Here is a 17845-nt window from a genome sequence, read left to right as displayed (position 1 = left end):
GGGACATGTCTGCAGATTGTATGACAATCTAAAATATGTTTTCAGTCTTTATTAAAGTTGTGGAAGGACCGACTTAGCATCCTTGGAGCAACACCAGCATGGCTAAAAACAAGCATGGACATTCGTAATAGCTGTGACCACGTTTGCGTATGCATTCACACACAAACACAACCTCACAAACACTTAACCTCCATGCCAAATTTCTGACTCATATGGGCGAGACTGTGGCTGCCAAAGGGTAAGGAAAAGGTGCGGATGAATCCACAGAGCGAGGTTCAAAGCTGCTGGTCGCTGCTAAAAGTGCATTGATGAATACATTCGTAAATGATAAAGTTGTTGTATGGTTGTCATGGTGGCTTCATCAAATCTGCAGCCCCCAAGCATAATGTTTGTATCCTTCTCTCTCTTTCTCCAGCTTTACTGAAATGACATTACATTCAAAGCAGGATGCAGTTAAATGCCCTCTTGTATTTATGTTGACACACTGGCAGATGGTGTTCCTGGTTATAGAACAAAGCTGACTTTATTGCAAACCGACACATAGAGAGACAGCAAAAGGCTCATATGCAGGATCCCATCAGTGTGACCGAACACTGCCATGTAAACACCTCTACATCACAACCATTGTTAAGTGAATTTATTTGACTGTCTTCCTGACCACATTTGTATTCCTTTGGTCAGTACCACAATGGCTCCAAGGAAATATGTTATACATTCAGCTCATTATTCACTATGTCTAATTAATTCTATATTCGAAACAGGGAAAGTGCAATTTAGCATCTCTTGCCGGTTCCTGTAGGGAAATCCATTTAGGTGCAATGTAAAAACCTCTTTGATGTAGACATATATTTTCATTGGTATCCAGAGCTGTTGATGTGCAACACAGCAGCTGACCCTCTGTTTTATATCCCAAAAGGAATTCATTTTGCTGCAGCCCCTGTAGCTATTTACACTTTATAATTTCAATTTCATTTTATTTTTCTTGGGTTTCGATGAATGTTTTTTGCATCTGCTCTCTCATTTAACAACTCTTTTACCAATTCATAAATCCAGCAGCAGGATCATTAATGCCATGTTGGGATTCAAAAAAACATTAAAAAAGTAAAATAAAAATGTAATATTTGAAATCACAAGACACAAGATAGAAAAGTGTCTGTAACATTAAAGTATTTTAGCTTCAAATTACATTAAAACAGTGACAATAACAGGGTTTCAGTAGGTTCTTTAGACCAGTGGTTCTCAACTGGTGGGTCGCGGACCCGTTTCGAGTGGGTCGCAGATGTGTGAGTGAAGAAAAACTTTTTTTTACTTTTTTTTGAACACATAATGAAATATGACCCCCGGTTTGATGATTGACAGGTCACAGAACAATGGGGGCTATCTACCCTTACCCACAATTTAAAGTAATTCACACAGACTCTCTCCTCTTTGCTCTTCTCTCTGTGTGGAGCAGCAGGTTCAGATGTCAGAACAAAGTGAAAAACAAACAATGGCATAAAATATTATTAATATGTCGGGTAGTAATATATTTATTTATTTTCTTCTCAGAGTACCAGAATGCGTAGTTTATATGTTTTTCTAAAAATCTCCTGGGGGAGGATCCCCCCAGACCCCCCTTCTGGAGTTGGATTTTCAGCATGTGTGACTTTTTATGTTAATTCAGCTTTGATTCCATCATCTCATTAAACCTTTTTTAAAAGCATACTTTAGTTCTGTGAAGGGTTAGGGCTTAAAAGTGTATATATTACTGCACGATTTTTTGTTGAATAGATTTGAGTGGTTCAAAATGTCTGGTCGCGATCTATTCACTAAGGAAAAAGTGGATCCCGAGGCCTGACCAGTTGAGAACCACTGCTTTAGACTACCTAAAGCACCAACACAACAAACTCCATCCCAATTCCTGCATTCAAAATCCTACTAAAATTAAAGTACAGAATTAACTAAAGTCTATTTTTACTTAAATATCTGAAATAAAAAGCTGTTAGCCTGTCAGTGATATTGTTGGAAATATTGGTATTACTGAAGTATCAATAGCCTCTTAGGCTTTCAGCATTTTGCCGTTGTAGCTGTAACAATATTTCTCTTTGAAACGTCATGGAGTATTAAGTAGCATATAATATAAACAATCAATTGAAGTACTATTACCTCTAGTGTGTACCTTAGAACAGTATTTTAGTTGAAGTAATCAGGTACTTTTCACCCCTGAAGCATAAACATAAAATACACCAAAGTGATGGACACCAAGTCAGCTCACACATCTCCTCTTCAGAGGGTTTATTCACATGAGAGGAGAATCGCAGTTTTTCAATTAGTGTGTCCTACTTTTTCGAAACCTCTATGAGCAAAGTAATAACACAAAAGTAAATCTCTCTACGGCAAGATGAGGGTAAGTAAGCAGCCTTCTTGTTATTGCATGAGGAGAGATTCGCCTTCTAGTGCTTGCTGTGGTGGTTTAATATTTAATGATCTTCTCTGACACCAGGAGCAAACCTCGGCAAACCACAACTGTGAAAAACCACTGAATATATTTAAGAATGCAACGTTGTTTTCAAACTGGACTCTTTTAAAAACCGTGTCACACAAGAGAAGTTGATGCTTTTCTGGCCAGGTTAACAGCTGTTTTACATCCAAATGACAAACTGTGGGTCTGTTTGTTCTTATGTTTGTTTCTTTTTGGTTTCTTGGCCCTTAGCCGTCCAGTGAGAGGTCCAGATGACCCAAATCAGGGCCAATGAGAAGAAATCAGATCTCATCTGGTCTTCAATGTGGACACATGAAGGACCTCAGCTGGATGTGAGTTTACCACTGCATGCAATCGCATAAGAGCCAAAAACCCTCATAAGTTACACAACGAGTTACTTTCTAAAACTAGATCCTCCATCATACAAAACACGTTTACTCTTCTAAAACGATTGCTTGCTCTAAAGCATTCCTCCCTGACGGATATTAGCATCAGCAGATTACAAAAAAAGTGAGAATTTCACATATTCAGCAGTTTAAAACTCTACATGACTACATTCTGTGGCCATACAATGGGAAAAGATGCAGGAAAATGGTTGCGTGTCGGTATGTCAATGTCGCTATATTTAATATGTACTGTATATTGTGTAAGTCCTGTAAGAGTGAATTAGCATGTCTTAGGCTTTACAGTTGCCAATAAAATAGAGTTGAGTTGTTGTCAGAATAACTGCGGTACATCTGCATTTTCCTGTATAGACGACTGTTTTGCTGTCATTTTGCTCAACTAAAAAGCTGAAAAATCCCATTAAATCTCTTTCAACATCCTTTATGTTAATGTCTGTGCCATACTGCAGGTCCTGCCCTAAATTCCTGACAGGCACTATTCCCAGTAATTAGGCTGACGCCAGCTCGGCTTTCAGATTCCTTGTGACAGAGTGTCAGGTATAAATAATATTTACAATAAACTGAGCCAGTAGAGCGAGTTCCTAAAGCGCACCAGCTCTTCAAACAACATCTAAACCCCCTAAACCCATTATTATTATCATTATTATTTAAATGTTGTTCTTATTTTTGATTGTATTAATCTGTGTGAATCTTTGCTGTCCTGTTTTTCACACTTACCCTGTTGCTGCTTGTACAACTGAATTTCCCCACGGGGATTAATAAAGGTCCATCTTATCTTATCTTATCTTTTAGTCTTTCCTGTCCTTCAGTGTAACATGCAGCTGTGCCAAAGTAACTGATGTTGTTTGTTCTTTAGTGTTTTTGGCCCTTTATCCTATAGCTATACCTCTTGAGTCACTGACTTTATTTAGCTTTTTATTTCAGTAATGAAAGCTTTAGCGCAAGTTCAATAAGGAAGACCTAACACGAGTCACTTACACGTCACTCTATGGCTCCCTTCCCCCCTCATTAAATACGAGGGCGTCACCCCTCAGCAGCCAATTGCTGCACAGGCTAAATTCCTTAAATACCTGCTCTTCCTCCCTGTCAGTTGTCATTGCAGATGATCACACGCAATGGTAGTTGCAATACAATACTCCTTCTCGTGAGAAAAACCGTAAGAAACAACTAGCTCAAGATGTCCAACTCGGACAATTCGGAACACGAACCTTCTCTGGAAGTCTCCGATCCCGGTTCGGCTCCCCACAGCGGCTTATCAACAGAGGCAGACTTCCTCATCGCTCGGCTCCTGCAGCAGGGCTTTCCCACAGCCCCAGGCCTCACTCTCTCTCAGCTGCGAGAGCTCTCGGACCAGGTCTCCAGCGTAGCTCCCCAGTCCGGGGCAGCAGCTCCAGTCAGCTCCCCAGAGAGCAGGACGAGGCCGCAGCCGCGGAGGTAAAAAAGGGCAGGAAGTCGAGCCCTCCAGGATTCCGTCCCCCTCCAAAAATCCACCCCTTCTCAGGCTCGCCAGGCAGGGAGTGTCACACCCCTTAGGAGAGTAGCGCGGCCGGCTCCCTGCAATCCCTGGCTAGCTCCATGATAGCTATCGATGCTCGCCTCCAGGCTCTGGAAGACTCCGCCACAGGAGCTTCAACTTCCGTTGCACTCAGGTACTAGTTTTAACGAAAAATGTTTGCACTCACCCTTACACAGGGTTGGGTTGTAACGGAATACATGTAACGGTGTTACGTAATCAGAAAAAAAAATCAGTATATTCAGCTGGTGTTACATTTGAAAAACGAGTAATCTGAGTGCAGTTACTTTCGTAAACCTGAAGTGAATACTTATTGGAATTATTGGTGGAAAGTTTCCTCACAATATGTAATATTCATTACCGGCAGAACCGTGTGCACAGCGCTGCAGCGTATCTGCGAGCGAGAGATGCAGCGTGTCCGTGAGGCCCCGCCCCGCACGCAGATGAGAGAGAGAGAGAGTTCTCTTTCAAAACATATTGGAAGGTAGAAACGGAGATGTTTAGATAAAACGTGGAAGATAACGTTTATGTAGCATTTATTTATTGTCGAAATGATGACATTTATAACGGGATCAAATCTAACTGAATGGCCTGCTGCTGCCGAATGCATGGGGCAAGTAACTGGGAAAAGTTTTAAAAGTTATTACATCGTTTCAGATAATAAATAATAATGATAATGCATTCTATTTAGGGGCGCCTTTCAAAGCACCCTAGGACACCTTACAATGCATACACTTTTCCAAGGAAAGGTTTTAAGACAGTACAAAGAATGCAGTCCGGGTGAGTTTTTCTTTTTATGTGCGGTGCAGATGAGAGAGCTGTCCAGAATGACACTAAAATGTTGTGTTTGTGCTCTTCATAAGCCATTAAAACAGTAAAATACGTGTCTCCCGTTCACCAAAACATTTCTGTTATGGAAAAGAAAGTATTCTAAAGAGAAAGAAGAGGAAAGAGAAGAAAGGAAGTATTCTAAAAGTAATCTGCCACCGGTACCGGCGGGATTGTGGTTAGTTTCTGATGCGCAGAAGAAAAATCTGGCCCACCCTATATTTTTACAGGCCCACCCTAAATTACATTTCTGCCTACGCTACTGGGCCGCACAGCAGCAACAACCAATCACATGAATCTCTTGCCCCCGACACACAAAGCAATAGCAATGTTAAAACTAAGTAAACTGGAAGAAAAAAAAAAAATCCCCAACAGGCGAAAACCTACCAGTTTCACCCACTGCCTCCCTCCATGCCTCGCTCCTCTGGTTTGTATCCCGGTAGATGAACAGAGACTGATCATACAGCACCGGGTGATTCACTACCGCTATAATGAATTTTCCCTGAAATTTTTGGAATATGAGGAATTACCTGCGTAGTCTCTCCCAGCATACACGTGGTCCGATTGGCTAGCGCTTGTACTGGCAGATTTGCATAAACGGGATTTCATTGGCTGACGCTCCTGCCGAGGCGCCAAAAGTTGAACATTGCTCAACTTTTTGAAGGTAGCAACGCCAGCAAACGTTCCACGTAGCTTCCCAAAATACAGTTCTGCTAAAAGTGACGTCACCCCATTCAAAGTGAATGGGCAGAAGCGTTTGGAAGCTGTAACGCACGCCACCATGTGGACGGGCCGTCACAGTGGCTCTGCGCCAGAAACATCAAAAAATAAATAACTAAAAACATTCTGGAATATCACCCCTCCACTCCCATTAACATCCCTCAGCTAGCAGCTGCGCTATCTACTCACCCAGATTCCGTGTTTGTTGACTATCTCCTGTCAGGGCTCTCCCAAGGCTTCAGGGTAGGGGTCCTCCCATCTCCCACAGTGACTTTCGTAGCAAGAAACTTACAGTCAGCCGCTAAAGAACCCAACATAGTTTCCCAGCTCATCGACAAAGAACTTCTCAAAGGATATATAATCGGTCCTTTTAGCTCCTCCCCCTTCTCAGTGTTCCGTTCAAATCCCATCGGAATAGCCACACGTAAATAAAAGGCTGATTTTCGATCTGTCCGCTCCCTGCTCCGGCCCATTCTGCAGCGTCAATAGCATCATCCCTCCAGATCAGTTCTCCCTTCACCATGCCTCAGTGGATAATGCAATAAAGATGATCAAGTTCACAGGGCACGGAGCTCGGCTCTCCAAAGCGGACATTACCGATGCCTTCAAATCATCCCCATTCATCCGTCTCAGTGGAACTTGTTCGGTATTAAGTGGGAGTCCAAACTCTATCTTCGCCGTTCGCCTGACCTTCGGGTGCAGAAGCAGCCCCCGCATCTTCAATTCCTTCTCGGAAGCGCTCTATTGGATCCTGCTGAACATCGTCAGAATCCCCTCCATCCTTCACCCACCGGACGACTTCCTCCCCATAGACCCGCCACAGGACAGCTCAGGGATCTCACTGGCCAAGCTTAAACACTGCTTCAGGAGTGAGGTGTCCCTCTCTCCAAAGAGAAAACGTTAGGTCCCGACACACGCTTAAAGTTCTTAGGCATCATCCTCGACTCCATAGACATGAAGGCGTCTCTCCCCTCCGACAAATTGCAGCGCATCCGGGACATCACCAAGTCATACTGCGAGCAACAAGTTATCACAAAACAACAGTTGCTCTCCCTTCTCGGACACCTCAACTTCGCCATGCACGTCATCCCCCAGGGGCGCTCGTTCATCTCCCGCCTCCTGGACGCAGCATCAGCGGTCGACAACCTCCATGACTGCGTTTTCTTAGACGAAGGCTGCCGCTCAGACCTTCGGTTCTGGTCCCTCCTGCTCGCCCACTGGAACGGAGTTACTTTCTTTTACGATGGCCTCGTGCGTTCCTCTGACTCAATGAGGTTCTTCACGGATGCCGCCCATCCATGGGTTTTGGGGGTTTCTTCCAGGGAGAGTGGTTCACAGAGTCATGGCCCCGTCAATTTCTACCTCAAGCAAGTTCTCATTTAAAGCCGGCCTATCACCCATATCATACCCGGGGCATTCCTTCAGGATAGGTGCAGCCACCTCTGCTGCTAATCAAGGTCTCTCTACCTCATCCCTACAACAACTAGGACGGTGGTCCTCCTCCGCCTTCACAACCTTCATTCGTCCGGACATCAGTGCCGTACGGGCTTCCCAAAGATCTCTCAGACCCTAACTATGGTATCTATGCATATAACTGGTGGTGGCTCATAAACACATTCATAAGTATACATGTCTCACTAAGGTACCTGATATTCAAACTGCATTCCCGTCCTAGTCCGCGGGCCCCGCCCACAGGGAATAACGTCTCGTCTCACGCGCACCTACACGTAACGGGCTTCATCTCCTGGACACAGGTATCCAAATCCCAGGCCCTTGCTCAAATGTGTCAGTGTAAAATGTATATCCTGCAAAGTCAGGTGCGGACTCGGGCCACCGCACACTTCGGTGTCAGTTACAAAATAAAGAAAAAGTAAAGAAGAAAAAGATATATCCTGCGTGGACTCGGGCCACCGTACACTTCGGTGTCGTGGCTCCGGGCCACCGTACACTTCCGTGTCAGTTACAAAACAAAGGAAATAAAGAAAGAGGAAAAAGTAAAGAAGGAAAAGAAAAAGATATATCCTGCGAAGTCAGGCGTGGACTCGGGCCACCGTACACTTCGGTGTCAGTTACAAAATAAAGGAAATAAAGAAAGAGGAAAAGAGTAAAGAAGGAAAAGATAAAGATATATCCTGCGAAGTCAGGCGTGGCTGAAGGCCACTGTACACTTCGGTGTCAGTTACAAAACAAAGGAAGTAAAGAAGGAAAAGATATATCCTGCGAAGTCAGGCGTGGCGAAAGGCTACCGTACACTTCGGTGTCGTAGCTTCGGGCTACCGTACACTTCGGTGTCGTGGACGTTGGGCCACCATACACTTCGGTGTCAGTTACAAAACAAAACCGTTCGACCTTCGGGCGGCGTAGTCAAGCCCTGCTAGCCAGGCAGGCGACCCGCAGGTTGTTTTCAGATAAGACCGGCACTGTTTTCGGCAGTCAGAGTCTCAGCATGACCCGTAAGCTCCGGCAGTGATTCCGGCCCAATGCCGCTTACATATGTTAATCTATTATCTTTCATTCCCAGATCACCACAAGGTAAGCAACTCAGTTCATCTCAGTATTTCATACTTCACTGGTTTTGGGGATTTCATCGGAGCGGTTCTTTCCCTCCTGAATGATTATCCTGCAAACCGGGGCCTAATCGCCAAACACCATTACTTTCTCCTGTTGTATTATCATGGCAATCATTTCATTCATATGACGTGTAAACAATAAATATGTAATTCTTACATCACGTCGCTCCGGTTTGAAATGAAAGCTTTAGCGCAAGTTCAATAAGGAAGACCTAACACGAGTCACTTACACGTCACTCTATGGCTCCCTTCCCCCCTCATTAAATACGAGGGCGTCACCCCTCAGCAGCCAATCGCTGCACATGCTAAATGCCTTAAATGCCTGCTCTTCCTCCCTGTCAGTTGTCATTGCAGATGATCACACGCAACCCGCCTCCACCCCTCTCGCCTCCTGTCTCCTTCAGGACAAAGCTAAACCTTCCTCCTTCAGACCGGTCTCACCTACTCATCACCACCACCAGTGTCTAGACCCCGGGGATTTCATCGGAGCGGTTCTTTCCCTCCTGAATGATTATCCTGCAAACGGGGCCTAATCGCCAAACACCATTACTTTCTCCTGTTGTATTATCATGGCAATCATTTCATTCATATGACGTGTAAACAATAAATATGTAATTCTTACATCATGTCTCTCCGGTTTGAACTAGTATCCTGAGACTTCTATTTTCTGTCTTGTTTAAATGTGTTATGTGTAGGGGAGCAGGATTTGTACTTTCCACTCTTTTTTTACCATTAAAAACAAAATCACTGTGCACTATGTTGGATCTTTAGCTCTGTTTCAGAAAGAAAGAAGTTGAACTCCCTGCTTCACATGTTGAACTCGGTGTTGTCGCACCACATACAAAAGAAGATGATGTAATCTAGATTGAAGCCATGGAAAAATGTCTCTTTCAAAACATTTGTCAAACTAATCAAGACGAGGCAGCTATGTTCATTGGCTCGCCTCAGCTTCATGCCCACTTGTCTGGAGACTTCAAGCTCTATTATTGTTACAGGTTAGCTCGGTGACATTTGGCTACAACTCTGAATATTCATAATACCCAAAGTGCGCCGTGAATGATCAGCACGCCTGACATGCTCAATGTTCAGACGTCAGCTGTGACTGCTCTGAACTGTGAATTACATTTCAGTAAATGAAATATAAAGAGAACTCTTGTGTTTGTATGTCAGAAGACTTATTAACAGAGGATGGTGTTTGATAGTTGTTTCCAGCCTTATTGGCTTGTGACACCTCCTCACTGGCGACATGTGTCCGAATAACAGGGTAGAACAATAGTTTTACCAATGGAGATATGTGTAATAAAGTCACTTTTTAATAGATCTTTAGAAAGACATATTTTATTTTTTAAAGTGATTTTTGACAGCACATACTGTACCTGAAGTTAAAGTATTGTGTTTTTATACTATTGCAAAGTTATGAGAGGTAATGTAATGATGCAATCAAGCACTACACGCTGCTCTTCAAATATTCTCAAAAATAGAAAGGGGGTGATGTTCAGTGCGATCATGTCTCTCAGACAGTGGATTACTTGCTAAACAGTGCAGAATTTCCAAGGTGACGGGAAGTTCGTAAACAAAAACAACCCCCTTGTTCTTGTAGTGAGGATGAAAGTAAGTGTCTCTGTCAAAATAAGAGAGGAGATCCTGATGGTTTTCTTAGTAATTATAACTAGGCGAGATTTAAAAAATGTATGAGAGAATGAATCGCTCAAGTTAAACCACACTCATCACTGACAGAAATGCTCCTATTTTTATAACGTACTATCACGTCTCTCTGTCAGTTATTGTGTATGTGTCTGTTAACAACGATATATAAGATGACAGTGTCAACAATTAACACAATCTGCATGCCACTTAATGATGTAACCTTGCATGCAATAAAACCCGTGCATGGTGATTGGTGTTATCCTGTGAAGCGACAGGCAGCTAAAAAGGTCAACCACGAAAGTCCTAGACAGCATGCGATACTAAAAGGCTGCCATGACCTTCAAGCTGTGGCAATGTGGCATTCTGGGAAGAGGAGAATGGCGTTTTCATGTGGAGAGCAATTGAAACACTGTTTTGTAATTAGTGGAAATTTTTATTGGTGATTCATTTCAATAATGCACTGCTGTAGCGTGTTTTATAACAGATGGGAAAGACTGCAAAAACAGAGAGCGTAGTTTTAAAAAAGTATGTTTTATAATTAAATAGAACCAATGTAGGTGCAGAAAATCGTTCATTATCACTTGTAAATGTTTATTCGACCCTTTACGCTATCACAGTTTAGAGGATCAATAGTTCGCAACTTGTGCCTTATCAAGAGATAATCAAATGCAGCCTGACTGCTCCCCTCATGTTTTTAAATGTATTCACTTGTCCAGAGGCACAAACTATAAAGTAAGGTTAAATGGTGAGTGTCTTTCAGGTGGATTAACAACTTTCCACATGTGGGCAGAAGAAGAGGAAGAGAAAAAGAGAATAATTCATAGTATGAGACCAAAGGTTTGAAATTGTGATCATTTATGTGTAGCTTGTCCTTAAAAATAAACGTGTCAATAGGTGAAGTTGCATTCAGAAATAATGTATGGAGACCAAAAGTGTGTTAAACTTTAATAAGACCATAAAACCATAAAACATAATTAAATATGTGATTCAATTGGTAAGACGCATGCTGAAACCTTCATGCAAGCATGTAAATAACCATAGGGAATGGTCACTCTTGTTCGTGGTGATGGTTCATTACGGTGGAATCGCTGCGATGGGAGAAATGGCTCCAGGGGATAAAGTACACCAGTGCAAGTTTTTGGTGTCAATTTTCAACTTTGGAGAACTTCGACCTGCAAATTCACATGATCGACCAAAAACAAGCTGTCCTGACAGGGCCGACCTTTGAGGTGACAGAGGGCCGGAGAGTCCAAAAAATAGGAAGCTATCATCGCTTATTAGCCGTGTTGCAGCAATCACTGTTTAACCTTCTGTGTCAGGCTGAAGACTGTCCCAAAAAAGAGCAATGGTTGGCAGACAGTTATGGGAAAGGAGCACATAATAATAATAGATTTAATTTGTTAGCGCTTTTACAGGTGCTCAAAGACGCTTTACAGATATAGTGAAGGGAAAAGAAAAGGAAGGAATAACAAATAAATATATAGTTAAAGTTAAAGTCAAATAATACAAAAACAATCACACATTAAAAGCCAGATTGAAGAGGTGAGTTTTTGTGAGTTTTTTGAAGGTGGTGAGGTCAGTGCAGTCTCTGATGGGTTGGGGGAGTGAGTTCCAGAGGGAGGGGGCAGCGACGGAGAAGGCTCTGTCCCCCCAGGTCCGGTGATTGGTGCGGGTGGGGATGGATAGGAGGTTGGCTTCTGATGAGCGGAGGCAGCGGGAAGGGGCGTGGTGGTGCAGCAGGTCTGTGAGGTAGGGGGGGGCCTGATTGTTGAGGGCTTTGTGAGTAATCAGGAGGACTTTGAAGTTGATTCTTTGACGGACGGGGAGCCAGTGGAGGTTCTGGAGGACGGGAGTGATGTGGTCTCGGGAGCGGGTGTGGGTGAGGAGGCGGGCATATGTTGGAGTTTATTGATTAGGTTGGATGGTATGCCGTAGAGGATGCTATTGCAGTAGTCGAGTCGTGAAGTGATGAATGCATGAATCAGGGTTTCAGCAGCAGAGGAGGAGAGTGATGGGCGGAAACGGGCAATGTTTTTGAGGTGGAAAAAGGCGGTCCTGGTGATGTGATTTATGTGGTGGTTGAATTTGAGCTGACTGTCGAAGATGACTCCGAGGTTGCGGATGTGAGGGGGGGGAGATAGAGTGTGGCTGTCAATGGTGAAGTTGAAATTCTGGATGTCTTTGATACGGGATGGGGGGCCGATGATGATGATGTCTGATTTGGCACTGTTCAGTTGGAGATAGTTTGTTTGCATCCATGCTTTTATTTCTGAGAGACAGTTGGTGAGAGTGGAGTGTGTTGTGGGGGTGATGGTTTTTGTTGAGATATAAAGTTGGATGTCATCGGCGTAGCAGTGAAATTGAAGGTTGTGGCGACTAATTATTTTGCCAAGGGGGAGCATGTAGAGGAGGAAGAGGAGGGGGCCAAGCACCGAACCCTGGGGGACACCTTGGGACAGAGGAGCAGTGCAGGAGGTGCAGTTGTTGATGTTGATAAACTGATGTCTGTCGGTGAGGTAGGATTTCAGCCAGGAGAGTGCAGTGTCGGTGATGTTGAGTGATGATTCGAGGAGGGACAGCAGGATGGCGTGGTTGATGGTGTCGAATGCTGCGGTGAGGTCGAGGAGGATGAGGATGTTAAGGTTGCCGGAGTCAGAGGAGAGGAGGAGGTCGTTTGTGATTTTGAGAAGAGCTGTTTCGGTGCTGTGTTTTGATCGGAAACCGGATTGAAATGGCTCAAAGAGATCATTGGAGCTGAGGTGGGCGTTAAGTTGTGAGGCAACGACACGTTCAAGTATTTTTGACAGAAAGGGGAGATTTGAGATGGGCCGGAAGTTGGACATGATGTCAGGTGTGAGTCCAGGTCTTTTGAGAATGGGTGTGACAGCAGCCAGTTTGAGAGAGGGGGGAACTGATCCAGATCTGAGGGAGGAGTTAATGATGGTGGCGATGAGGTGGGAGATGGCAGGGAGGCTCTCTTTAACAAATTTGGAGGGCATTGGGTCAAGTGTGCAGGTGGAGTTAATTCCAGTCATGAAGTCGGACAGTTGCATGGGGGTCACAGGGGAGAAGTGGGACAGGGGCTGTGAGGTGAAGGGGGGGGGGAGCCAGGAGGGGAGGTGGGGGGTGCTGATGAGGGTGTCAGATTGCTGTAAATGTTGCTGAGTTTGGTTTGGAAAAACGAGAGGAAGGAGTTGCACTGTTCGGTGGTGAAGGATGAGGTGGTGTTGTCACAGGGTTTGAGAAGTTTGCTGATGGTGGAGAACAGACGCTTGGGGTTGCTGGAGCCAGACTGAATGAGTTGTGAGTAGTAATTAGACCGGGCTGCTTTAAGTGCGTTACTGTACTGCTGGAGATAGTCTTTGTAGATTTGAAGATGGACTGTTAGTGTGGTTTTCACATGGTACAAACTATTGAATAAACAGTTCAAACCGTTAATGACCTAGCCCTAGCTAAACTAAATTAAGCTTAGCGCAAGTTCAGACAGGAAGACCTATCACTCCGTATTGCACGTCATGGCAATACTCGCTCCCTGCACTAATGACAGGGAGCGCCACTCCTCAGCTAACCTATCACTCCCCCTCCATTTACAAGCCTAATCATCGCACCTGTTAATCCCTCTATATATGCTCTCCCCTTCCCTATCAGCTGTCTTCCAGGTGTCAACGCGCAAAGCTGGTAGTTCACACTCCTCTTACGCCTTAAACACTGGATATGAAAACAAAAACAAAACAAACGCTCAACATGTCTAATTCAGACTCCTCAGAGGACTTACTTTTTCCGAAGGATCGCGATCCCGTCTCCGATACCCTTTCAGAGGAAGCATCCATCTCTGTAAATCACCCTCGCTCCAGCTCTCGTCTGAACACCCGCAGCGGCTCTCGCTCAGCAGAGGCAGAATTCCTCGTCGCCCACCTCCAGAAGCAGGGCATCACACCAGCCCCAGATCTCCCGCTTTCTCAGCTCCGTGAGCTGTCGGACCAAGCCTCCGGCGTGGTCTCCCAGCCCAGGCCAGCAGCCCCAGCCAGCCCTCCCGGAAGAGGGCGAGGGCGCGCTCGCGGCCGCGGGGGCAAAAGGCCTAAAAAAGCGAGTCCTCCAAGAGCTCGCCCGGCCAAAAAATCCTCCACTCCTCAGGCTCACTCCAGCGGTGCTCGGCAGCCCAGCACCGCTCAGCCCGGGAGCTCCGGCACTCAGCCCCCCTTCGACGGCAGACTAGCCAACACTCTGCAATCTTTGGCAAGTTCCATGCTGTTAATAGATGCTCGCCTTCAGTCCATGGAGAGAGGTCAGGCCGGAGCTTCAACCTCTTCGGCGGCCCCGCCGGGCCAGGATTTTACATCTGGCACGGTAGCTTCATCTTACTCTCTGGCTTCCGCCCTCCCGGCTCCTCTCGCAGGTAGGCCCTACATCCCCCAAGCCGCTAACATCTCCTCACGGCTCCGGGCAAAAATCCTCGACGGGAAAGACATTAACTTGGTCAGCCTCATCCTGCCTTCCCCGGAGTGCGACAAAGCCATCGCTACGGGAGGAAGCATTACTGCGGTATTTAAATCCGCAGACCCCCGGCTCCTCAAAGACCTTTCTATACGGCAATTCCTGGTAGCGTTTAGCATTTTCCGCGATGTTCTCTGCACAGTTTACCCTGAAAGGAGAGTGGAGTTAGACGCTTATCTGGCCATGATCGGAGATCTTCATATAAAATACGGGAAAATAGTTTTCTATAAATACCACAAAAGCTTCTCTAGCAAAGCAGCGCTACACTTAGCTCATAGCAACATCCGCCTGGACTGGTCCGTGCTGGATACCGAGCTGCTCGTCATGGCTACCGGCGGGCAACAAGTCGTCTCATGCATTAGCTGCGGAGCGCAGGGCCACACCTCTCCGCTCTGCCCTTCAGTACCTCTCTCCGGGTCTAGCATTTTCCCCACGCAGTATTCTGGGAACATTAAAACAAACCGTCAGTACTTGCAGGGAGGCCCACCCTCAGTTTGCCCCAGGCGCCGGTTCCCTTTCCTGCGCCAGAATCAACGTGGTGGAAAAACCTCTTAAAACATCACCCCTCGACTCCCATTAACACCACACACTTAGCAGCGGCACTTTCGACTCACCCAGATCTCGTGTTCGTCGATTATCTGTTGTCAGGGCTCTCTCAAGGGTTCAGGGTAGGGGTTCTCTCTCCCCCCTCAGTGACTTTAGTGGCAAAAAACCTGCAGTCAGCAGCCAAAGAACCCGCTATAGTCTCTCAGCTCATAAAAAAAGAGCTCAACAAAGGATATTTAATCGGTCCTTTCCATTCCTCTCCGTTCCCAGTGTTCCGTACAAGCCCAATAGGGGTTGCTACACGCAAATACTCTGAGAAGAAAAGGCTCATTTTTTATCTGTCCGCTCCTCGCGCCGGGCCGTTCTGCAGCATCAATAGCCTTATTCCCCCCGAGTATTTTTCACTTCACTACGCTTCGGTCGATAATGCCATCAAGCTCATCAAATTCGCAGGGCAAGGAGCGTGGCTCTCCAAAGCAGATATCACCGACGCATTCAAAATAATTCCCATTCACCCATCTCAGTGGCACATGTTCGGTATCAGGTGGGAGTCCAAATTCTACTTCGCTGTCCGGCTAACCTTCGGGTGCAGAAGTAGCCCTTGCATCTTTAATTCCTTTTCCGAAGCCCTCTGCTGGATCCTCCTGAACATCGTCAGAATCCCCTCCGTTCTTCACTTATTGGACGATTTCCTCCTCATAGATCCCCCTCGGGACAACTCAGGCGACTCTCTAGCAAAACTCAAAACATGCTTTCAGGAGTTAGGCGTTCCCCTCTCAGAAGAGAAAACGCTAGGTCCCACTACACGCCTGGAGTTTCTGGGTATTACACTCGACTCCGTAGACATGGAAGCGTCTCTCCCCACGGACAAACTGCAGCGCATTCGCGACATCTCAAAAGCCTTCTGCGAGCAAAAAGTTATCACCAAGCAGCAGCTGCTCTCCCTGCTCGGGCACCTCAATTTCGCCATGCGTATCATCCCTCAGGGGTGCTCTTTTATCTCCCGGCTCCTGGATACAGCGTCGGCTGCAGAAAACCTCCATGACCACGTCTTTCTAGATGAAGGCTGCCGCTCAGACCTACGGTTTTGGTCCCTCCTGCTCGCACACTGGAATGGCGTCACCTTCTTCTACGACGACCTCGTGTACTCCTCCGACTCCATGAGATTCTTCACGGACGCTGCCCCATCCGTGGGTTTTGGGGGGTTTTTTCAGGGAGAGTGGTTCGCAGGCTCGTGACCTCCGTCATTCCCCAGCTATGCCTCTTCCGCCGCTCTACATGAGATCTTTCCGATCGCTGTTGCCTGCCACGTGTGGGGTCACCTCTGGCCCCGGAAGCGAATCTCAGTACTCTGTGACAACCAATCAGTGGTCGGGATTATTAACAAAGCACGCTCCCCGTGCCGTGACATCATGCCGTTCATGAGAAGCATCACGTGGTCTTCCATCACCCACAACTTCCTCATCTCCGCTCGTCACGTTCCCGGCCACCTTAACTCAGTGGCTGATTCACTCTCTCGCTTACAATTCCAGACGTTCCGGAACCTCTGCCCAGGAGCCAGCGCTCAACCCGTCAGGATTCCTCCCCTGCATCTCCTCTCTCTCTCCTAAATAGAAGCCCCCTAGAAAGGCACCTCAAATCAGCCAGGTTTTTTATGAGGAAGGGCTTAGCCGCGTCCACCCTCAAAACATATGATTTCGCTTGGAGAACGTTCGCGATGTTTTGCTTTTCCGTAGGCATCACACTTAAACCTGTTCTCATCTCCACCGTGTGTGCCTTCATGTGCTACTGCGCCACTGATCGCCACCTCAAACCTCAATACATCCGGGGCCTCTTAGCAGGAGTGCAGTTTAATGTTCGCTGTTCCGATCCCGGCTTTCCCAGCCTGTTCGCAAACCAGTCAGTCAAACTCATCCTCAAAGGTCTCATTAAAACTTTTCCCCCGTATTAGACCGGAGACGCCCTATTACACTCTCCACTTTACACCTCATGCTCTCCAAACTTAGAAGTGGGTTATTCTCCCCTTATATCAATTCATTACTCGACGCTCTATTTCTCCTAGCTTTTTATGCCTTTCTTAGACCAGGTGAATTTACCACAGCTTCCCTTACATTCGATTCCAATCGAGACGTCAGCTTTTCTGACATATCCTTTCACGCTAGCCACTTTAGCTTATATCTTAAACACTCCAAATGCGGCGGCGCCTGCTCTGTCATCGCCGCCCGCATCGACTCCCAGTTCTGCCCTTATAAATCCATGATCAAATTCCTACAGCTTAGACCTACCTCTAATCCTCTCTCACCATTATTCCTTATCTCAGGGAATTTTCCTTTAACTCAACGACAGTTCAATATCTATTTAAAACAAGTCCTCATTAAATCCGGGTTATCACCCCTTCTATACACGGGGCATTCCTTTAGAATAGGCGCAGCTACTTCCGCTGCTAATCAAGGTGTCTCATCCTCATCCCTGCAACAACTCGGACGGTGGTCCTCCTCCGCCTTCTCATCCTACATTCGCCCTGACCTCAATGCCGTGCTGGCTATCCAAAGGTCTCTCCAACCTTAAATTGGTACGTATGCATATAACTGGTGGTGGTGCATGTCAGCACGTATGTCGCCCCGCGGCTCATGTTTATTCTGCATATCTAACCCTGTATGTC

Source organism: Gymnodraco acuticeps, unplaced genomic scaffold, assembly GCF_902827175.1.
Source record: "Gymnodraco acuticeps unplaced genomic scaffold, fGymAcu1.1, whole genome shotgun sequence".
NCBI classification, from domain to species: Eukaryota; Metazoa; Chordata; class Actinopteri; order Perciformes; family Bathydraconidae; genus Gymnodraco; species Gymnodraco acuticeps.
Note: the sequence above shows the minus strand (reverse complement) of the source record.